We start from the raw sequence: 23,628 nt of genomic DNA, 5'->3' as shown, positions 1-23,628 counted from the left end.
TTTTGCTCTTCTGTTTTATGTGCATGCATTTTTTGCCTCGGTACGTACATGTTCATTTGTTTCTTCTCGTCCCTTTGTTTCTTTCTCGATCTATCTTTATTTTGCTATCTTGTCCGTTGTTTTCTCTCTTTGTATTTTTCGCTTTCTTTCCATCGTTCTGGCTGTCTTCTATTGTTTTTCTTTTTTTCTGTCTCTTGTTTGCTTTCTTTCTCCTTTTCTTTGTAAGCTATTTCATATTCGTTACATTTTCTGTTAACATTCAGAAATTTCAATGGCCTGAAAGTATTTTAACGCAAAAACACCCATCGAAGTGATATACATTCATTGCCCAATATTACAAGAGAAAATAAAAATTGAACACTTTCTCAAAATTTTCGGAGGCGTGAGTGGGAGATTTACAACAAGCGATTGATGGATTTGTGTGGTTTAACGTCCCAAAACTACCATTTGATTATGAGAGACGCCGTAGTGGAAGGCTCCGGAAATTTTGACCACCTGGGGTTCTTTAACGTGACCCAAATCTGAGTACACGGGCCTACAACATTTCCGCTTCCATAGGAAATGCAGCCGCCGCAGCTGGGAATCGAACCCGCGACCTGCGGGTCAGCGGCTGAGTACCTTAGCTACTAGACCACGGCAGCGGGGCATTTTCAAACAAGCGTATTCGCAAATTTCATATTGACGAACGATACTTTCAAAAGAAATTTGACGACAAACATTTCAGACGACATTCCGGGAGACTCAGCAGGCTCACACATGACCAACCTATTATGAAGACGATCGTCTTTCTTGTGGAGCTTCGACGTAAATATTTTGGTCTGTCTTTCTGTCGGTCTATCTATCAGTCTGTCTGTTTGTCCACCCTAACGATACTTCAAACGGCACCAAACGGCCAACCCCATCCGCACCGCCAACCAATATTGCTCAAGGTTTAGCGTTCATAGTTGTGCGATCGTCAATTAAAAAAGCAAATATTGCGCATAGCTGAGGCGCCATAACAACATGTCTATGTTTTGTAAGTCTGCCTTCATACTAGAAGAGGCACACACAAGTAATTCTAAGGACTGTAGCGTTTAACGCGCTGCGCTGACAGTGCAACGCGATGCTCAAGAAGGTATTTCCAACGCTTTGCTAAGACGGCACGAAGGTGGAACCTGCCCATCACTTTGCATTCTACACCTTATCACCTCCGTGACTGGCGCGAATCTTTTTCCGCGGTAGCGCGCGCCTTCGTTTTAGAAGAAAACTGCCAGATGGCGCTGGCGTCTAACGTGCCTAGATGCGCTTGTTCGCCTCCGTAACTAACGCAGTGCCTTCAATATACCATTCACCGATTTTCTTGCGCAGAACATCAAATAAACGTTTTGTTCACTCGCTCCGGACGCAAGACTATCGTCTTTCGACGACATTTACAGTGTACTATGTAGATTCAGGCCATTTTTTTTTATCCAAAAAGTCATAGTGTAGAGAAACCTCCGAACACTGAAATTGGTCGAACTATCAAGTACCTTCTAGTGGGTCTACCCAAAAAAGGACGCCGCTCGTGCTGAAAGTCCGTGCTTGGCTGTGACTGTCCCCAATGTGTACGCTCGGTGGTTGCCGGATAATAAGCCTTAACAAATTGGTGGAGGTGCTGCGATCCCCTTCGATGCCCTTAGAGCTACGATCACGTACCCTGCCATCAACCATGTCCCACGACGCCTCCCAGCAAACGCCTCCTTCCATGCCACCCCATTGTCCCGGTGTCCCGAGAATCCGCGATCCGCCCATCTTCACTGGCGCTGATGGCACTGACGTGGAATACTGGCTCACCAATTACGAGCGCGTGAGCGTCCCGACAAATGGGACGAGGACGGCAAGCTGACCAACTTGGTGTTCTACCTTGCGGGTGTTGCCAGTTTGTGGTACAACAACCACGCGTCCGATTTTGCAACCTGGTCCGATTTTAAGACCGCTATCATCAACGTTTTCAGCCGCCCTGCTGTTCACAAGCTGCAAGCCGAGCAGAGCTTACGTGAACGCGCTCAGGAGGCTGGTGAGTCGTTCACCAGCTATATTGAAGATGTCCTGGACTTACGCAACAAATGTAATCACATCATGTCCGAGTCTGACAAGATTTGAAACATCATGAAAAGCATAGACGATGATGCCTTCACGATGCTGCTCGCCAAAAAACCCCGGCACAGTGGCGGAGGTCGTCACACTGTGCCAGAGCTACGAGGAGCTCCCCCGGCAGCGTTCTATGACCCGTCGCTCCCCACCACGAGCTGCAATGCTTGCTGGCTTGGAGGCCAGTTGTCATCAAGGGGCGTTGATGGCAGACCTAAAGTCCCTCATCCGTGAGGAAATCGCGCGTCAATTCTATCTCCTGCCCTTTGCCTACCAACCAGCTGTTCACCAATCGAATGCTACCCTTCTCCCTCCTATACGTCGAGCGATTGAGCAGAAAATAGCGGTGGTAATGCCTGCGTACCACCACCAACAGCCTCCAGCTCCTGCGCCCCTGATTTACGCACAAGTGGTTGCCAGGCCGCCTCAAGTCGTTCGAGCACCCGCCCCTCTGACGTATGCCGAAGCTGCCGCTCGACCTCCGTCCTCTGCAGTGGGTATGCCCACTACGCATGTTGACGTAACCCTTCCGCCTCAGCTTGAGCCCACCATGCAGCCACCGTTCCGTCCATCGGCTCTCGCGACATGGGTGAGACCTACCCCAGCGAACAGATGTCGTACACCCGATAACCGGTCCATCTGCTTTGCCTGCGGTTACGCCGGTCACGTAGCCCGTTATTGCCATCGGGTACAGCCGGCTCCGATTTCTTCGCCTGTTCATGGTCAGCTCATCCGTCCCTATCTTGAAGAACCGCCGTCTATGCCACCGCCGTCTCGCCGACGTCCATCTCCTCGAAGGTCGCTTCTCCATGACGTCGTTCCCTGTCCCCCATGCAGCCAAGTTCAGCTGCTCACGAGCGGAAAAACTAGTCGTCGCAGTCCCCGAGGCAAGGACTGCGACGCTATCGCATTGTGAAAGCCCTCAGAGCCACCCATCTAATGTCATTGACGTGCTTGTTGACGGTGTTCATGCATCTGCTCTTATTGACACTGGAGCTGCAGTATCAGTTATAGACGAAAACCTATGCCGCTTGCTTCGACAAGTGAGGACGCCGATTTCTGGGTTGTCCCTTCGTACTGCTTGTTGACATCGTATCCATCCTACAGCAGGGTGCACAGCTCGCGTTGTCGTTCAGGGCGTTCTGTATGTCGCCTAATTTATCATCATTCCAGCATGCTCACATGACGTCATCCTGTGCTGGGATTTACTCTCCCGTAACGACACCGTCATCCATTGTGCCGCCACCGAAATAGAACTCTCATTTTTCTCGCGTTCGACGCCAGAAGACAGTCCTTCGAAAATGAGCAAGATTCTCGTGAAAGTCGATACCATAGTGCCTCCAAGCTCGACGACGGGTGTATCGGTCTACTGCGCTGTCTCTCCGACACAATCGCACTCGTTTCGCCATCCGACCGTGCTTGCAGAAGGAAAGGGTTGCTAGTACCTTTTGCGACCGTGCAAATTACCCAGGCCAACGCCACTATTTTCGTGACAAACCCATCCCCGTACACTGTTACCTTGGTTGGAGGGGAATGTCTCGGAGACGCTCCCTGGATTTCGTGCCGACCGGTTGTGCGCCCGCGCGCTCCGCGCGCTCGCGACCTTCGGCGTCATCGTAGCGCTGGCCGACTGGGCTCGTCCTACGTCATCTCCTGTCGCCGACGACCTTCGACGACAGCGCAGCTCTGATTTACTGGTCCTGCTCTACGCCATCTACAGACGCCGACACCATCTCACGCAAGTGTACCCCGTCCTCGGACTCCAGTGACCGTTCTTCCTTCCATCTTTCCTGTCTCTCCTATCCCCTCAGTTTGTTGTTGCTTCTTCTTCCTCTTTCCTATACCTTTACTTCTACCCCTTTTATCCCTCCTTACCCCCATCCCTTTGTGAGCTCTGTGGCGGTGTCGCTCACTGAAGCAGACAATAACGGGGCTCACTTTTCTCTTCTTTTCTCTCAAGAACCACTTCAGAGGGGAATGTCTCGGTAGAGTGCAACCAGTTGATGACTGTCACAAAACGAGCGCTCAAAAAAAAGGGCGCGCCACCAAATTCTTGTGACCAATCGCCGAGAGGACAATGATAAAAAAAAAGAAAACAAGCATTCAAAAACTTCCCGGGCGCGCGTCCATCTCCCCTCTCGGAAGCGTAGGTTCGCCTACGAACCTCCTCACCCCACATCGGTGGCCAAGCAAGCCTTGGAAATTTCTCGATGGAAAGGGGCGTGGTGATTCAGGGTTGCGTCATCTGTCGTGGACGGCCCTCATACCGTCTCGCCCTTTCCCCAGCCTTCGCTCCGTATCGCGCCGACGAAATTATGAGAAATTTCTGGAAGCTCGCGCGGAAGGTATTTAATGGAGCAGCCGAGATGGGAGATCAGGAGAAGACAGAAGTTAGCGCTAGAGCGCGTAGGGTATTCCACCGTTTAGTCGGTGAAGGCTTTGTCCGTAGTGACAAAGCAGGAGAAGAAAAATGTGTGCGCCAGAGTGCGCAGGGTGTTCCGCCTTGCGGGCGAAGCCTTTTGTCTTCCGTGACAAAGGAGAAGAAGAGGATTTCCTTCTGAGGGATGAAGACTCGAGCTACAGGCAAGAGTGTGTGTCTAGCGCTAGCGAGTGAAGACGCGTGGAAACAGCTGCGTGTGGGAAGCCGACGTGTTTTCGGCGAAGAAGGTTGAAGCTTGGAGAGTAACCAATTGAAGACGCGAGGTTTCCTGGAAGAGAAAATTCGGGGGCAGCGGAACGACAACAACGTTGGACTTTGAGTGATTCTCAGGAGAATATCATCCAGACTTTTGTTCCAAGAACTTTGGACTGAATAAGTTTTCTAACTCTTTAGTCTTTAAGTGTCTTGGTTGTTCGATGCATGCGACTGCATTGTAGTACGTATTGTTGTCTGTGTCCCTTGTTTCGAGTGTGGCTGATTGTACTGTGTAGTACGTTGTTTGATTGGTGACATATTGTATTAAACTATTGTGGAGTGTACATATTTGTGTATTGTTTTTGATCTGCCATTATTGAGAATATAATTTTGTTTTGTTTATCAACTCTCGGCTCTTATTTGTTCTTTGTGCCACAGCCCAAAGAACAAATCCGCTGGCGCGCCAAAAAGGACCACTTCTTTCTAAATTGTCCACGCTTTCGTGGAGCGGTTCGGGGGGCCGATACTTCGGCCCTTGGAATTAGCCCGGCGATCGCCTCGCGAATTAACGGGACCCCTGACAATTAATCTGGCGTCCGCGACAAGGACCTTTTGGTGCACAGTGTGTCCAAAGCAGTGAGACAGATCCTCGAGTTGTTGATACTGCTATCGGAACGATTTTGTGTGTTGTTCAGTATCCTTGTTAACGAGTGCAGGGAAGTGTTCCGATAGACTGATTTAGGCAGAGACTTTTTACACGCGGCAAGACTTTTTTGCGAGACACCATGGATCACGAAAAGTTAGTTGCTCTTGGTGAGAGGATGGTTCTTTCTGGCGCCGAACTACGGAAGTGGGTAAGCCAGAAGGAGAAAGAGGCAGTGGAAAGAGAGAGGTTGGCAGCTGAGAGAGCCAAGGAAGAAAAAGCAGCCTAGTTGGAACGAGGGAGGTTGGCAGCTGAGAGGGCCAAGGAAGAAAAAGCAGCTGAGTTGGAGAGAGAAAGGATGGCCGCTGAAATGGCGAAAGAAGAAAGAGAGGCAAAGGAGCGACAGCTGAAAGAAGAAAGAGAGCAGCAATTGAAGTTGAAGCTGGAGAGAGAAAAGTTGGCAGTCGAAAGGGCGAGAGAAGAAAGAGAAGCGGAGTTGGCTGAAAGGGAATGGCAGTGGCAGCACGAAATGGAACTCGAGTGGCTCCGTTTGCAACAGCGAACTGAAACTCCCGTCCAAGCTAGAGTTGAAAGCAGCGAACGGGAAGATCATGGCTTCCGCTTGAACCCAAGCAAGCTGCTCGTAGCGTTTGATGAAAGGAAGGACGACCTTGACGCGTACCTTCACAGATTTGAGACGATTGCAAGGAGCCAGAATTGGCCGGAACATCAATGGGCAACTGCTTTGAGTACTTGGTTGAGTGGTGAAGCGCTCAGTGTGTACGCTAGGCTGACGCCGACCGATGCAGCCAACTATGCAAAGGTGAAAACTGCTTTACTGAAGCAATTAATATTTACTGTGGGAGGACAGATATCGGACAGGAATGCCAGCTGATGGTGAGACGGCTACGCAGTATGCCGCCCGACTTTGCCATTATTTCGACAGATGGGCTGAACTTTCAAGAACAGCGCAAAAGTACGATGAACTTAGAGAGCTCCTAATTAGAGAACAATTTCCTACTAGTTGCCACCCAAGCCTATCGCTGTACTTGAAAGAGAGGACAACTAAGTCACTTGAAGACATGCTTGAATTAGCGGATTAATTCTTGGAAGAGCAAGGTGGCACTAATTTGGCCAAGGTCAAGAAGGAGTGTCCTGAAGATTTGAAAAATTCGGCACCCGAACAAAAGTAGCGTGCACCGGAGAGTGTTCCGCGATGTTTTCTGTGTAACCGAGTGGGTCATCGCGCGAACAGCTGTCGTAGTGACTTTACGAGCCCTACGGTGGTAAAATGTTTCAAGTGTGGTCAGAGTGGGCACAAAGCAGATGCTTGTTGGAACGGAGTGAGTCAAACTCACCAGGTGTCCTGTGTGCTAGCAGCACCGAAATCCAATAGTGATGCCGTTAATGACGGATTCGTACAGTTGAAAAATGGGGAGAAACTTCTTATTGTGGGTGCTGTAATGACAAAACAGCCAACCGGTGTTACGAAGGGAATGCCAACGCTGCCTGGAAAAGTTGCGGGCAAGAAGGTTACGGTGTTAAGAGATACCGGCAGCTCCACTGTTATCGTGCGGAGAAATTTGGTACGAGAAAGTGAGTTAACAGGCAAAACGAAACCAGTTTGCCTAGTTGACAGTACGGTTCGGATGCTTCCCGAAGCAGAGATTGAGGTTGAAACCCCGTACTTCAGTGGGAAGGTTACCGCTTTATGTATGACGACCCCCTGTACGACCTCGTCATCGGAAACATTGATGGGGCGCGAGGGCCGAACGAACCAGAACGTTTGGGGGAAGACCCGAAGATGGAGCACCGCCGACACCGGGGCCGCGAGATACAGCGGAGAAAAATCCCGTGACGGATCTCACTCAAGCCCAAGGTGAAGCCGCGGTGCAAGAGACAGTGAATGAGGAGATGATCGTGTTGAATGAGTTCACGTGCTGGGCAGCTGGACATCCGTCGGCACAACCTCAACCGACTGACAGTGTAAAGGTGACGGAGTCGGCCAGCCAGGCCAAATGTCGTGACATGAACAAGCGGGTGAATAACCGGGCAGGATCAGTTGAGCGTCATGACCCGTTAACAATGTCGGAACTGGCAACAATGGCTGAGACGCCGCCTCAGATACCGTCGTTGGAAGGGGCTCGCCGGAACAAAACGAGGAAAAAGAATAAAAAGAGATCAAGAGAGCACCGCAAGAAAGGGCGCAAGCGCCGCTCGAAATGCACAGGATAGGTGTCGAGGTCGATTCAGAATGTGTTTTACAGTGCTATATGTTAAGTTAATGTGGTTGTTATCCTGGGTCACAACGGTATGTCGAGTGAGTCAAAATATTTGTTACGGTGATGTGATTGTACAATTGTTGTAAAGACAGAACTTTGTACATTTGTCTTGTTTGGACTATGGGAAGGTGTGTTGTACTCATGTACCTGTGGCTGAATTCATGTGTTGTGTGATTGAATTACAATGTACAATTGTATTGAGTGATCTATTGTGAATGTGACGTGTCATGAGCGACGGACTATGTTACAGTCTTTGAGAGTGTGGGGACTGTTCGCGGTCGTTGGTGTGGTTTTGATTATTATGAGATAATATTCTTAAAGGGGGGGGGGGCAGTGTTACAAAACGAGCGCTCAAAAAAAGGGCGCGCCGCAAATTCTCGCGACGAAGCGCCGAGAGGTCAACGATAAAAAAAAGAAAACAAGCATCCAAAGACTCCCCGGGCTCGCGTCCCTGTCCCTTCTCGGAAGCGCAGGTTCGCCGACGAACCTCCTTACCTCACATCGGCGGCCGAGCAAGCCCTGGAAATTTCTGGATGGAAAGGGGCGTGGTGATGCAGGGTTGCGTCATCCGTCCCGGACGGCCCTCGCACCGTCGCGCCCTTTCCCCAGGCTTCGCTGCGTATCGCGCCGACGTAATGATGAGAACTTTCTGGAATCTCGCGCGGAAGGTACTTAATGGAGCAGCCGAGATGGGAGATCAGGAGAAGACGGAAGTTAGCGCTAGAGCGCGTAGGGTATTCCGCCGTGTAGTCGGCGAAGGTTTTGTCCTTAGTGACAAAGCAGGAGAAGAAAAAGTATGCGCCAGAGTGCGTAGGGTGTTCCGCCTTGTGGGCGAAACCTTTTGTCTTCCGTGACAAAGGAGGAGAAGAAGAGGATTCCCACCTGAGGGGTGAAGACTCGAGCTACAGGCAGGAGTGTGTGTCTACCGCTGGCGAGCGATGACGCGTGGCAACAGCTGCGTGTGGGAAGCCGACGTGTTTCCAGCGAAGAAGGTTGAAGCTTGGAAAGTGGCCAATTGAATACGTGAGGTTTCCTGGAAGAGAAACTTCGGGGGCAGCGGAACGACAACAACGTTGGACTTTGAGTGAGTGATTTTCAGAAGAGTATCATCCACACTTTTGTTCCAAGAACTTTGACCTGAATAAGTTTTCTAACTCTTTAGTCTTTAAGTGTCTTGGTTGTTCGATGCATGCGACTGCATTGTAGTACGTATTGTTGTCTGCGTCCGTTGTTTCGGATGTGGCTGATTGTACTGTGTAGTACGCTGTTTGATGGGTGACATATTGTATTCAACTATTCTGGAGTGTGCATAATTGTGTATTGTTTTTGATCTGCCATTATTGAGAATATAATTTTGTTTTGTTTATCAACTCTCGGCTCTTACTTGTTCTTTGGGCCACAGCCGGCATTTGCTGGCGTGCCAAAAAGGACCACTCCTAAATTGTCCACGCTTTCGTGGTGCGGTTCGGGGGGCCAATACTTCGGCCCTTGGAATCAGCCCGGCCATCGCCTCCCGAATTAACGGGACCCGTGACAATGATGCACAAGTCCTGGACGTACCCGATTACTCACGTTGTCCCCGTTCACGTACCACCGGTGCTGTTTCCACTTCTGATCCATCATCTCCTGATGTATTTGGCCCCTACATTGATGACAACATCAGTACAGCGTTCCCAGCTTCTGGATCTGTTACAAGAATATCCTTCTTCTTTCGATGTCGGGCGAGGTTCTCTCGGTCGCGCGCCCACTGATACACATCGTATCGACACTGGTGCGCATCCAATACTACGGCAACGTTCTTACCGCGTGTCGCCTGCTGAACGTCGGAAATCAACGAGCAGGTTGACGATATGCTCCGACGTGACGTTATTCGGCCCTCGGACAGCCCATGGGCGTCTCCTGTTGTTCTTGTTGCGAAGAAAGACGGTTATGTGCGGTTCTGTGTGGACTACAGACGGCTCAATAAAATCACTCGCAAAGATGTTTATCCATTGCCACGCATCGATGACGCAATTGAGAGCCTTCACGGAGCCGAATTTTAGGGGCGAAGCTCCTGTTTAGAAAAAGTTTATTCTTTCATGGGACGCAACAAACCTAAGAGACAAGCGTCTGTATAACAGGCACAATAACAAACAAAAGACAAAGCACAACATACACTACACATTTAAACTAAAGGGTTCAAGTCCGTAGGATGTCCATAGTCCGTTGTACTAATAACTGTACATATACTACGTAAATGCACTAATCACAATATGGACAATGTACATGATGATGTATGTACAGAATTTACAAGACTTGGTGAAGATGTTAGAAAATATGTACAACAGCTATCAATATTCATAAAGGTTACATAACTTACAGCGTTAGAATGAAGTGCATATATAGGAGAGCTCACACACATATTAAACACACACAAACACATAAATATAGTAAGCACATAGTGATTACACGCACCAATCAGACATTGACAGGTGACCTGGCTATAGGAACCAGGCCAGGTGGAAGACTAATTGAACGCGTCTGTCAACTACGAACAGAAAGCGGCACGACCATTGTCGCAGAAATTCTTCCTCCCCAAGGAAGAACAATTCCTCCGACAGAAACGATATGAGTTCAGAGTAGAGGCGTTCCAGTATCGGAAAAAGAGCACGATGACGATGACCTGCCGCAACAGCTTCGAACCTATTACGCCATAAACAAAAAGCTCCCGCAGCTATTAGAAGGCGTGCAAAGCGACTACGCGAGCAGCGACCAGATGTTACAAAGCGATTAACACCTAGGCCGCGAAAACTAGTGTTAACTGACTTCCAAAACATCTTTGCAATGACACATTGCTGCAGCATATGCTGGTTAGACTCCTGTAACGGGCAGTTAGGACAAGTGGGAGATGGGACCATGCCCTACCTTCACAGTCTGTCCCGTGTTGGGAGTACTCTCCATCCAAGACGCCACATAAAGTCACGTAGGTGACCAGGCAAAAACGATGCCGTTATCGCGCTCCACGAGACCCTTATGGCGTGGCTTGTGCATCCCTCGTAGTACGAAACCGGCAGTGGCACATACCCGAAATAGCGGTCCTTACGATATTGACCTCCAAGGTGGTTCCGGTGAGAGACTTCTTCTGTGCGTTATTGAACCATAAAAGATAGTGCTCAATGCACATGTTAATGGCTGCTAAGGGGGAATGAGAGACAGAAGCATTCGGCCTTTAGGTAACGCGCACGCTGCGATCCCCATTAGCAGCTATTGGCATGTACATTGAATACGATCTGACAAGGATTGCTACGTTATACTCGCTGGGTGTAACCTCCTTGGTTTTAGAAAGGTTTAGCGAGCGTTGGGCCGCATAGCCATGAATACAGTGAACTAGTATATACCATGAACTCGAGGTGGTTAAAGGTGGGAAGTAAACCCGAAGCGCAAGCCGTAAGAAAGTGTGCATGTGCCACCTCCCGTTTAATCCTTGAAATGTCCGCTGAATGGCGGTGCTTCTATATGGAGAATATATGATGAAAAGATGCGAGATGGTGGTACTTGGAGTGCTGAATAGATGGACGAACGGACACACGGACAGATGCATGGATGGACGCATGAACGGACGCAGGCGCGGATGCATGGACGAACGCAGGGACGGACGCACGAACAGACGCACGTACGGACAGGTGGAAGGACGCATGGACGGTTACACAGACGTACGCAGGAACAGACGGAAGCAAGAATGAATCGACGGACTAATGCTTCGCCCCACTCCCCATCATTCACTCCGTGGATATGCTGCCATTTTTTTATTCTCTCCGTCTGCGCTCGGGTTACTGGCAAGTACCCATGGCTGATGACGCTCGACCGGAGACTGCGTTCATCACACCCGACGGCTTGTGCGAATTCAACGTCATGCCATTTGGTCTATGTATGCACCTGCGACCTTTGAGCCCATGATGGCCACCGTTCTGCGCATTTCACGTGCTTGTGTTACCTCATGACATAGTTGTCTTCGCTCCAGATTTCTCCACGCATCAACAACGTCTGAAAGAAGTTTTAGCACGGGTGAGCAATGCCGGCTCGAAAATAAATCTGATGAAGTGCCGCTTTGTATCACAGAAACTCACCATCCTAGGGTACGTCGTGTCCAAGGATGGCATTCTTCCTGACCCAGCCAAGCTTTTCCGGGGCCGAATTCCCCAAACCTGCGTCCGTCAAAGAACTGCGTAAATTAGTGGGCCTGTGCTCATACGTCCGACGCTTCATACGAAACTTTGCCACGATCATATCGCCGCTGACGAAGCTCCTTGGAAGTAACGGACCTCTCAAATCGTGGTCATCCGAGTGCGACGCCGCCTTCGCGAAGCTCCGCCTTATGTTGACGTCTCCTGCAATTCTACGCCACTGCGACCCTATGGCCCAACAGAGGTGCACACGAACTCCAGCGCTGTAGGCTTCGGCGCTGTCCTGGCGCAGCGCAAACCCGGATTTTCTGAATATGTCGTAGCATATGCAAGCCATACGCTCACGAGAGCCGAGACAAAGTACACCCCCACGGAGAAAGGGTGCCTGGTGATCGTCCGGGCCCTTAAAAGTTTCGACCTTATTTGTATGGTCACCCATTCGATGTCGTCACCGATCATCATGCACTATGTTGGCTTTCATTATTGAAGGATCCCTAAGGCCGTTTCACCCGTTGGGCTCTTTGCTTACAAGACTACGACCCCCGCCTGCTGTACCGCAACGGACACCAGCATGCTGACGCCAACGCCCTCTCGCGCTCCCTTCTACCTGAACATGACGTGCTCTGCTCAGTATCCTCGGTTGCTGTTTCTGTCATTGATGTGTACATCATCGCTACCGAACGGCGAAAGAAGAATAGGATCGCCCCGCTGATCGGATTGCTCTCTGATCTGTCCGCAACGCCATCCACGCGTGCCTTGCGTCGTCGAGCTTACCATTTCGCAATTCGTGACGGCCTCCGACAACGACGCAATTACGACGCCGATGGCCGGCAGTGGTTACTCATGATAAACTGCATTCTGCGGTCGTAGATATGTGAATCCTTCCATTCTTATCCGCAATGCGCGCACTCTGGGGTATTCAAAATCTACCATCGCATTCGACAACGCTACATCTGGCGCGGGATGTACCACTACGTGCAGCAGTTCGTTCGCTCCTGCCTCGCTTGCCAACGCCTCAAATTGTCAGCACACATGTCGCCAGCCGGTCTGAAACCGTTACCTTCCCCTGAGCGTCCGTTTGGGCGCATAGGTATCGATTTGTATGGACCACTTTCTCTGACGTCGGCTGGTAGCCGCTCGGCCATCGTCGCTGTAGATCATTTAACGCGATACGGAGTGCCATTCTGTCCACCGCAAAACTACTGCTTACCACCCGCCGACGAATGGTCTCCCCGAACGTTTTAACCGCACCCTCGGCGACATGCTTTCGATGTACGTCGCCGCCAACCACACGACCGCCAATCACACGAATTGGGAGACTATACTGCCCTTCGTCACCTACGCCTACAACACCGCCCCTCAGAGCACAACCAATTTTTCACCTTTCTTCTTGCTGTACGGAAGGCACCCGTCACACCATCGACACAATACTGCCGTACACGCCGGATCCATCTGAGTGTGCACCTATTTCTGAGGCAGCCAGCCTTGCTGAAAAGTATCGCGAGCTTGCCAAGACTTTTACGACGCATCAGCAAGAGCGGCAGAAGAGTATCCGTGATGGCTCCGCCACTTCTGAGCCCACGTTCCTTCCTGGTTCTCCGATATGACTCTCATTCCAGACCTCTGTAGCTGGCCTTTCTTCCAAACTACTCCCGAAATACGAAGGCCCCTATACCGTGTCATCGAGCGCACATCTCCGGTACTATCTTATCCAACCAATTGAACACTCTTCAGGCATGCGCTGTCACGGGTGCGAAATAGTCAGCGTGGAGCGCGTGGAGGCTTACTATGACCCGCTCATAGTGACAAGCTGTTAGGTCATCAGGCGTCTCCCTCTTCGACCCCGGGGTAATTGCAGAGAAGCCTCCGAACACTGAAATTGGTCGAACTCTCAAGTGCCTTCTAGTGGGTCTACCCAAAAAAGGACGCCGCTCGCGCTGAGAGTCGGTGCTTGGCCGTGACTGTCGCCCTTGTGTATGCTCGCTGGTTTCCGGCTAGTAAACGCCTGATTGCATTTGAAATAGTCGCCGAAATGGCTGGTAGGTTTCGCGTGGAATGACCAAATGAGAAGCCTTTATCGTAAGTCAAAAGAGAGTTCTGACGACGATCTTTCAGCATATAGTCATTTTTGCGAAAAAACCACGATCACACAAACAAAGTAAACACAGTCAGGAGGATGCCTGCTGCACCCGCGTGTACTCCTGTTATCCACTCTCTCAGAGGACTCGGGTTTCTCCAGCAGGCTCAGCAACATCAGGGAGGCCACCAGTCCAGAGCTCTGCCGTCCCCAGTGTCCCGGAGGACGAGCCAGATGTCGAGGGGTCTTTCCAGCAGGTATGATCAGAGGCTGCACTCCGGCATGCCAAAAGACTGGCTGCTGCTGGCTGCCAGTAAGCCCTGCGGTCGTGTAGACGGCGCTCAGCTCTCGGGGGCTCCTCCCGTGGGATCCCCCGCCTGAGCTTTGTTCAGGCACTGTCGTCGCACCGTGGAGTCGCTGAATCAGGGTGAACCATCGCCAGAACATCGTGGCGGTGGACGCGACCACCAGGAAAGGCCTGGAAAAGCTCCTGGCCATCTCGGAGCTGCAAAGCATACCGGTCACTGCCAAGGAGCCGGCAGACCTTCGGACAAGCACCGGCTACCTGCATGGTGCTGACAGAGGCCCGGAGGTGGGGTCCCTGCTGCCTGGCCTCCGTTCCACGACGATTGTGCTGTCGGACACCAGGGAGGGGCACAGTCACCCTGCTGTTCGGAGTTCCGTTCCCACAGAGCAGGTGACGCTGTTTCACATGCGCTTCCCTGTCCTGTACGACCGGCCAGGCCCCGACCACTCCTGTGCGGGTAGCGTGGCCAATTTGTCCATGTCAAGAAATGCTGCACCTGGCCTGAAGGCTGCATCTGCTGTGGTCGGATCCACCCTGGGGTGCAAGACTGCCCACACACATGGCCGTGGTGTGTGTGTGCCTCTCCGGCCCCGCCTGCTGCAGACGCTGCCTTATCCATGTCTTCCCTAGATACCTCACCGACCTCACTACTTTTGGCATTACATGGGAGCATCAAAAACACACGACACTTTTCCTTCTTCAAATACTTCTACACTTTCGAACTCCTTGTCCCAAAATTTAAGTCCCCTGACGTCAATATTTTTAGTAAGCCAGTATTATTTGTATTCTAGTAGCAAGCCAGTATTCTGTGAGAAGCTCATCTCATGGCAATACTGTCCTTGTAGTTTTGACAGCATGAGTAAGTCAGGTGCTTTCTCTCTATCTATTCTCGCGTAGACTGCATATAGAAGCACATATGATGGGCGAGGGGTGATGTCACAGTACGTTTCTAACCAAGTGTTGGCTGCAAACCCTAGATACGTCTTTGGAATCCACGCAGTTCCACCTCACCGAATAAGTTACACGGTGTTATTTCTCACAGTGAAAACCAGAGATGTATTAATGGATGGTAATAACAATTATTTTCGTTTTTGCTGCAATTTCTCGCTCATGACCTGCGCAAAAAAACTCTTTGATTCAGACGAAAAACCGCTAGAAATTAATTTATGCGATCAGGCATCACACACATACACACAAACGAGAAGGAAAGTATAGACAAAAGCCACGCTGCTGAAATGACACTCTTGATAGTCGAAAAGAGCTCATCACGGCCTCTTTCGTGTGGGCGTCCACCTCAAGTTGCGTTAATTTGCATCCAGAACAGAGAGGTTACGTAGGACAAAGTCCTGTGACTAATCTGACCGTACGCGACCGTACCGTACGTGACTAGAGAACCACTAATCGAGGTGCCGTTGTCAGATAAAAAGGAGACGCGGCGCCGAAGCGCTTTGTCCTAGAGTCACACTTAACTCGTCAACCCATCATCACCCTACGTCTGTCCTGGCACTGCCTCCCCCTCAGGGTCGTGTGGGCGGGACGTTTTGTTTCGGGCAGACGGCTATGCCCTGGCAAGCAACGTTTCTAGACTAGGTAAGTTGCAAAACTCCCCGCGTAAGACTTCTCGTCACACGGTGCCGGGATAGATTCCGGTTTGGTGGAACTGGCGGCGCAACAAGCTTCCGCTAGCAGACGAAAACGCGTAGTCGTCGTGGCGGCTGTTCTGAACTTTGCCAACAGTATATTATCGAGATTTTTTGTGCTGCCGCAGAAACCTTATACTGCGCAATATTTAGCGGTGTAAGGCAAATACAAAATAATTATGATTCTCTGAACTGCCCACAATAAACAATGCTTGATATATAGCATAACATGCTAGTCTGTCGGTTAGTTGCTGGTTGGTGTACGTTCCCAATAGATTTTTAGACGCGAAAACCCAATTACAATGTCTTCAATCCTTTTTTGTGGCTGTGTTTTTTATGCTTGAAAATAAATTAAAACTATGTGACGCAATCTTGTGGCTTTTGTCCGATTATGTAGTCAGCCTTTTTTTTTTCATGTCTGTCACATTCTTTAGCAACTTATACCATCGAAAAGCTACGCGTACGGTCATTTTCTTGAGCATGTCTTCCCTCTGCTTCTTCTGGAGTTCCTCTAATGAAACCTGTTAACACAGCTGCAACCAAAGCTTCAAGCAGAGACTGCACTTTGGGATATCGGTGAGCACTTCGTAGTCATTTTCTCATGAGTCTGCCTGCTGACGCACTGGGACAACATGAACACACTTTCAGCTTTTCTATGTCCTCCAGAAGTTCCGCGAATCGGAAGATGGTATCCGCCTTGCCGGGTTACTTGGCCAAGCGATGGTGATGGCTGCTAATGGTGACTGTCATGTCTTCTGCGACTACAACGCCTTTATCCTCAAATGGCACTTTTTTTGAGCCCTAGAAACACCACAAGACGTCTTGTCTCGCCATTCTCAACAACTTTCCGTCAGCATGCAAACAAACGTTTTCTATGCCTTGAAGCGAAATGACGCCGCTAGTTGACGTCATGTCGGGATCAATTGATTGATTGATTGATTGATTGATTGATTGATATGTGGGGTTTAACGTCCCAAAACCACTATATGATTATGAGAGACGCCGTAGTGGAGGGCTCCGGAAATTTAGACCACCTGGGGTTCTTTAACGTGCGCCCAAATCTGAGCACACGGGCCTACAACATTTCCGCCTCCATCAGAAATGCAGCCGCCGCAGCCGGGATACGAACCCGTGCCCTGCGGGTCAGCAGCCGAGTACCTTAGCCACTAGACTACCGCGGCGGGGCCACGTCATGTCGGGACTTATTTCACTGTCTTCGAGCTCAGTGATAGTCTATTCTTTTTCGCCGATAATATTCTGGAAAATTCCCCACTCCTATAGGGCAGCTTTCGCTTATTTATTGAGGGCCCCGCGACAAAGGTAAGCGGGCAAATTCGGGAATATTCGTGGAACGCATCCTTCGACGAGGTCCCAATTTCCTCTTGCGGTTTGTACCTTCTTACCATATGACGTGCGTGAAAGTCTTCAGGATGTCCTTCTCACGAAAGTGCATATCACACACACGTGAGTTGCTGGGCAGTTTCTTATCCGCACGAGGAATGGCGTGGTCCCATACCTCTCGCTGCTCAGGTACACATGGGCACAAAAGAAATGCCACGGTGTCTCTCATTTCCTGTAGCTACTCTACAGCCGAGAACGCAACATATGGGCATGATGGAAACACGCAACACATACAAAGCAGAACAGGGCGCGCTGAAGCACAAAACTGTTCACGCAGAAAGAAGCCTCCACAGATATCGACGTACTGCAACATACACAGGCGACGGATGTTACGGGAGTGACACGAGCGAGCATGCAGTGAGTGAATCCGGATGCGACAGCAACGCCCCATTTGCCGCTGGCAGCGGCAGCGCCGCGGCACATCGCTCAGTTTTGCAACTTACCTAGTTCTAGAAACGTTGCTGGCAAGGGGGCCACCGTTCGGCGCCAGGCGCCAAACAGACGCGGCCTGCCTCCCGGCGTACAAGCCAGGGAGGCCCGACAAAGGGACTGTTCACCTTTTCTTAAACGCCTCCCTGGGCACCGCTATAGCCCTCCTTGGGCTGCGCAAATTGGCGCGTACCCTCGAAAATGCACTGGCAACGCTAGGCCCTTAGCCTTTGTGCTCCCGCGCACAGCCCATCATGGCGGTGTTTTTTTCCTTCCTGTGAAAAGGTGTATACTAATCGTGGTTAGACTGAACTCATTACATTCGTCACTAACGCCGACACACTGGCTCTGTTTGCTCATTTTCATTTCCACTTTCTTTTTTTTTTTTTGACCGCGTGCTTGCGCCATCTATTGGCTCGCAATGTATGGTCGCGTCTGAAAACGATGGTAGCGCAATATTGATATCGTAAAATTAACTTTTTTGCACGCATACACGTTTACTATTTGTTAAAAGATATGATTTAAATGAATTGATGAAATAAAAAACTCTAAGATTTATGTACATATTTTGGCTTATTTGACAAAATCTTGCTTTCATTGTAAAAGAGTACTGGTCCTCCTGGCGCGGCCTTTGTAAGTGAGGTGTCTAACCGCGCTGATTGTCAGTCATTGCTCAGGCCTCACCTCAGGTTTTTCGAATTAATCTTTCGCCTTTTACTAAAGATTACCATGGGGTGGGGCACTCCAATGAGCCTTTAGGCCAATTTTTGGGAGGCCTTGCCCGTTTGGGCAGGGCCTAATGTTGAAATCGGAAGTCAGATGCTCAAGCAGGTGGTTCTCGCATAATTTATGTGTAATGCGGCGGGAAGTTCTTGCTTGATATGCCCGGCACGAGTGCTGGTGCCAACGTTTTCGTGTTCTGGGTTATCGCTTATCGACCAATGCAGAAGTCAGCAAGAAAGCTCTATATTTCCACGTTCATTTCAATTATAACCTTTAGTTAAGTATTCGGAGATGTACAGCTCCTGCTGATTGTGACCAGGCTCCGTTGTGACACTTTTCTGTTCTCGGCCAGCATTGTTTTTTTTTTCTTGAGCCTTGTGCTTCATGCTATGGTCTCGAATGTATTCTAAGGACTATGTGACGCTTGTGCGTACATTTTTCTTCTTCCATGGTACGTTTTCTCAAAATAACTGTGCTGCATACTTGACTGCTAAAAACAGCCAAATTGAGTAACTTCCGTGTTGTCCGGCAGTTAACTCTTCACTAGAAAATGTTCGCTTGTTACATAAAAGTTTCGCATGTAAATGCTCAATGTAATCGATAGTTGTATACCTTAGCCCATTTTACGATAATGAGCAATATTTGTATACCAATGTAGCAATATTTGTATACCTTAGCCCATTTTGCGATAATGAAGTTCCTGCAGCCCTGTACATTTGTACATGTGAGGCGAAATTGTACGCCTACACGACTTTACTACGTCTTCCACTTCATAGTGGTTTGTGCGTAAAAGTGTCAGTGCACATGTCGCTCGAACAGTGCTTATATACTGTCATGGTTCTCAAAAACATCTTGCAATGCTACAGGTAGACCTTGCAAAAGCTTTTGATCGTGTTCGTCATTCCTTCCTTTTTTCTCTTCTCGAACAAGCTAATGTTGGCAAAGTTGTTCTTAAAGGCGTTAAACTATGCTATAATGAATGCTCAACTCGTCTGATAGTTAATTGTCAACTGTCCAAGCCAGTTTCTATTCGTTCTTCTGTAAAACAGGGATGCCCGATGTCACCTCTTTTATTTGCACTTTATCTAGAACCACTGTGCGTAAGCATAATACAGTCGAGTTGCATTCATGGCTTTAGAATATTAGGCAGTGACATTAAAGTATTGGCTTATGCAGACGATGTCGCATTCTTTTGCACAGATAAACCAAGTGTCGAAAATGTGGTATATACTATTGAAAAGTTTGGCGTAGTATCAGGAGCTCGTTTAAATGCCTATAAAAGTTTAGGACTGTGGTTTGGCTTGTGGGGTAGCACACCGAACCACTTTGCAGGGATTAATTGGACAAGAACTCCTCCAACATACCTCGGTGTACCATTGCATTCATATAGATTCAGTGCGCATTACTGGAAGGAATGTGTCCCTAAGCTTGAACGACAGGCCCAGACATTTGTGCCCTATCGACTTTCGATATTTGAGAGAGCTGAAGCTTGCAATACTTTCTTAGCGACAAAACTTTACTATGTATTGCAACTTATTCATTGCGCAAGATTCTATATACACCGCTTTCATCGGATTTTCGCTACTTTCATATGGTCTTCGACTTTTGAGCCAATGCGTCGTGATAATATATTCAAGCCAGTTAGTGAGGGTGGGTTAGGACTAAAACACCTTTATCTATGGCAAATAGTGTCCCGATTCTTCTTTTTTCGAGACAATTCCCATCCTGTATTCCGTTCCTTCTTGCAGGTTACACTTGTTGATTGCTTACCAGATTTAATTGTTTCATCCAACTTCTCCGAACGCCCATGCTTGCGGGGATTCATGCAGGAAGTTTACCTCGCAGTTCAGTTCCTCAAAGCTCGCTTCTCTGTAGAATACCTGTACTCAGTATCGCGCAAGGTGCTGTATAAGGACCTACTGAGTACACTCTTCCCACCTCCATTGTACCGTTCACTGTACGCCAATCTTCCTGGTCACGATGTGTTGAAGCGAGTGCGCAAAATGTACATTCCACCGAATTCAAAAACATTCTTCTATAAACTCCACTCTGAAACATTGGCGGTAAACACATGGTTAGAAAGAAAAGGTTCCGTCTGTTAACTGCCGTCTATGTGATGTGCCGGAAACGATTGAACATTGCTTTGTTAGCTGCAAAGATGCCATACTATTTTGGGATGTCCTTCAGCGAGCACTGATAAAAAAACGTTTCGTCATTAATTCTCACACAATACGTTATCTTCTGCCAGCAACACTTGATGAAGTACCATATGATATGTTTTTCCTCGTGGGTTTACACAGCTTGTGGAAGACACGAATGCAAGACCGCAATGCAGAGCCCACCACCTCTTCAAGCGCACACTTCATTCAAATGGCTATCCACCTAAAAAACATTTACGACAAGCTAGACTTTAGACAGGACTGGTACTCCGTCTTAGAGAACTGTATTACCTCACCCCTTTTTTGTTTGTATAACACGATGTGAAGAACTCTTCATGTGAGGAACTCACGCTGTGTTAGCCATTTAGCGTTTATGAGTAACGCTTGAGCGCTTACTTTGGCAATTTGATTGTACTTTTGTTCGTTTGATTTTGTCTTTATTGCTCAAGTACTTTAATAAATACCGCGAAAAAAAAAGTGGCGTCGGTGGTTCAGTGGTAGAATACTCGCCGGCCACAAGGGTGGGCCGGGTTCGATTTCCGGCCGACGCAGTTTTTTATCTTTTATATTTCGTTTTTATTTTACTGATTTGTTTTGTTTGCCAAGGTAATGCCATAACATTTTTTTTTCTTCGCGATCACAATGGGATATTTAGGATTTCAGGACAGCTAGTCCGATGAATCGTACGTCCTGTTCATGACCATTAGATACAAATTACCACTGCAGTGGCGCCTCTGGCGGCGTACAGAACGTTCTCGCTGGTTCTGCGAATGCTGGAGTGGTACCCGCTCAAATTTCAAGCCTTTATCAATATTTGTGCGAGAGAAAAGCAATTTGATATAACAGGACTGTGTGAATTTGTGTACTGGGTGTCCCCAATGTGATGGCTTCACATATTTAAATTAAAAAAGGGGAGAAACCTTACGCCATCTTCCACAACTTCCATGCGCTTCCTAGGGGGTCGCTATCAGTGGTTACCGAGTTCAAAACGTTTCAACGGCATACTTACCTGGTGCCGGGGTAACCGCGATCAACTAGGCGGTGCCCCCAGGGAGAGGCGCTGGCATTGCACTGCGTTCGTGCTGACCCCTGCCACTACCCCAAACTGGGGCAGATGGGGCATGCAATTTTTGGTAGTGGGGGACTGCGTTCGCGCTATCCCCCTAATATTGTATCGAAAGAAAGATTCCGGGTACGTAATACCACAGAATACCTACCAGTTTAGAGAATGGAAACTGTACCTGTGGTCTGTTCAATAACATGCAAATACGTAGCGGCGGCGTACTGAACTGCTATACCGCGAGGCCAGATGACGCGGGTGGTACTATCATAATTAATAAACGGACGCGTTTTTTTTCGCAGGTGGGGTAGTTCGCGCTGCTCGCTTCCTCTGGTATTTCCTTTTTGATGCTAAATCGCGCTTCGCGTCTGTAATTATCGCCAGGTGACCTAGTTGGCCTCGACTGGCAAAAAACAACGTCAATCAAGTAAGGTTTGCATCGTTTATTGCGAGTGTCCAAGCCGGTACAACCAATGTATACGGTCGGGTCCGAACAAAACAAGTCACTCATACATATTGAAAGCTTTCAACCCATGTGTAAAGACTCTTGGAAAGCTAACAAGCATATGCATATAACTGAACATCGAGATCGCTGAATGAGCGTCAGTCTCATCGTGTTGCGGCGTTCGAGTTTAATAGCGTGGCTTCAAGACAAGGGTCGGATTCTGCCCTCAGATGCGGCGCTTGCCCTGTAGTGTTGATCTTCAAGTGAAGTGAATGCATGATGCGGAACCGGAAAGGAAACTTGGACATTGCCGATAAATAGCTCGAAAATTGAAAGCAATGTAGTTTGGCTAAATTTGTTAAATAAGCGATTGCGGATGCGTGCATTTCTAAATCTTTCTCGCTCTGCAATGCTACATTGAGTACTTCACAATTCTGCAATGTCGCGTCGTGTCGAGAGCGTAGGCACTAGTTTAATACTCAGTCGTGAGCCCATATCATAGGTATTATATATTTAGGGGATGGGCCTAAAATATTTCAGGCTTGCTACATTTATTGTTAGAGTTAAGTTACAAAGTTACCACAGCTAGAATTTCTCGTCACAGGTAATGACCAGTCTGCTGGGTATGCAGCGAACATGTATGCTAAAAGGACACTTATGAGGTGTGTGCTTACAGATCGAAAAGGCCCAATTCTAAGAAAATAAGCTTCAAGTATGCATTGTACTTGAACTCTTACTCTTACATCACACTATCTGCTCAGCCCTGAGCACAATCTCTTTTTTTTTTGCATGGACATATCCATAGAACTTCAGTACTCACTTACAAGCAAGCACTCCTGAAATCAATTGGTGGTACATGATGTGTATCTGTCCGAATACTGGATCAATAAAGGTCACATTTATTACGCACTTGTTATTGTATTTACTTTTTCAGTATACTTGTGGTTGAAAATGAAGTTGTTTTTTCCCTGCTACTTTTAGAGGTTAGGACTTGAAATACGTACTATCTTGCAGTGTGGCTGTATAGACAAGCGAAGATCATGTATGTTTCAACTACCTGTGCAATTTCTTAGATTTTTTTTTGCATGACCGTAGTGCACAGAATTTCACTTCGTAGTGGTAGACACTATAGTTATGACAACTTAATTTAAACAGAAGCAGATGTGCACAAAGAATTCTGGAACGTTTTTCTGCAAAAAAAAAAAACCAGTACCACATGCAATGAACACAAACTTGCTCCTCATGATAGCATTCACGTCTTTGAGGAAGCTGTGCTGCAACTGCTCATCACCTTTATGATTTATTATCTTAGGAGCCCATTGAACTTATGTGCAAAACTAAAGCAATTGAGTGCAGTCTTACGAGCTTTGGTGCATCATTTTGTAAACTTGTATGAGCTAAACACAGTTAATTAAAACAGAAATTTTTGGGTGTTGTTGGTAAACTGTCACAAGGCACAACTAAATGTCAGAAAGCCCGTAAATGCCCATCACTGTGGGTGTGTTCGTTATGTAGTGCAATTAATAATTTCCGACAATTCACATGCCAACTATGA

The 23,628-nt window shown here is 48.5% G+C and overlaps 2 non-coding genes across 2 annotated transcripts; both read left to right on the top strand.

Annotated features, from left to right (window-relative positions):
* Positions 1 to 18,355: 18,355 nt before the first annotated feature.
* On the top strand, positions 18,356 to 18,482 carry LOC119183550 (U5 spliceosomal RNA). Its single transcript, XR_005111385.2, has one exon. It is a non-coding gene; the product is annotated as a U5 spliceosomal RNA (small nuclear RNA).
* Positions 18,483 to 21,569: 3,087 nt separating this feature from the next.
* LOC142771632 (U1 spliceosomal RNA) lies at positions 21,570 to 21,733 on the top strand. Its single transcript, XR_012886035.1, has one exon. It is a non-coding gene; the product is annotated as a U1 spliceosomal RNA (small nuclear RNA).
* Positions 21,734 to 23,628: the final 1,895 nt, after the last annotated feature.

Source organism: Rhipicephalus microplus, chromosome 1, assembly GCF_043290135.1.
Source record: "Rhipicephalus microplus isolate Deutch F79 chromosome 1, USDA_Rmic, whole genome shotgun sequence".
Taxonomy (NCBI): domain Eukaryota; kingdom Metazoa; phylum Arthropoda; class Arachnida; order Ixodida; family Ixodidae; genus Rhipicephalus; species Rhipicephalus microplus.
This window is presented reverse-complemented; position numbering and strand designations above follow the sequence as displayed.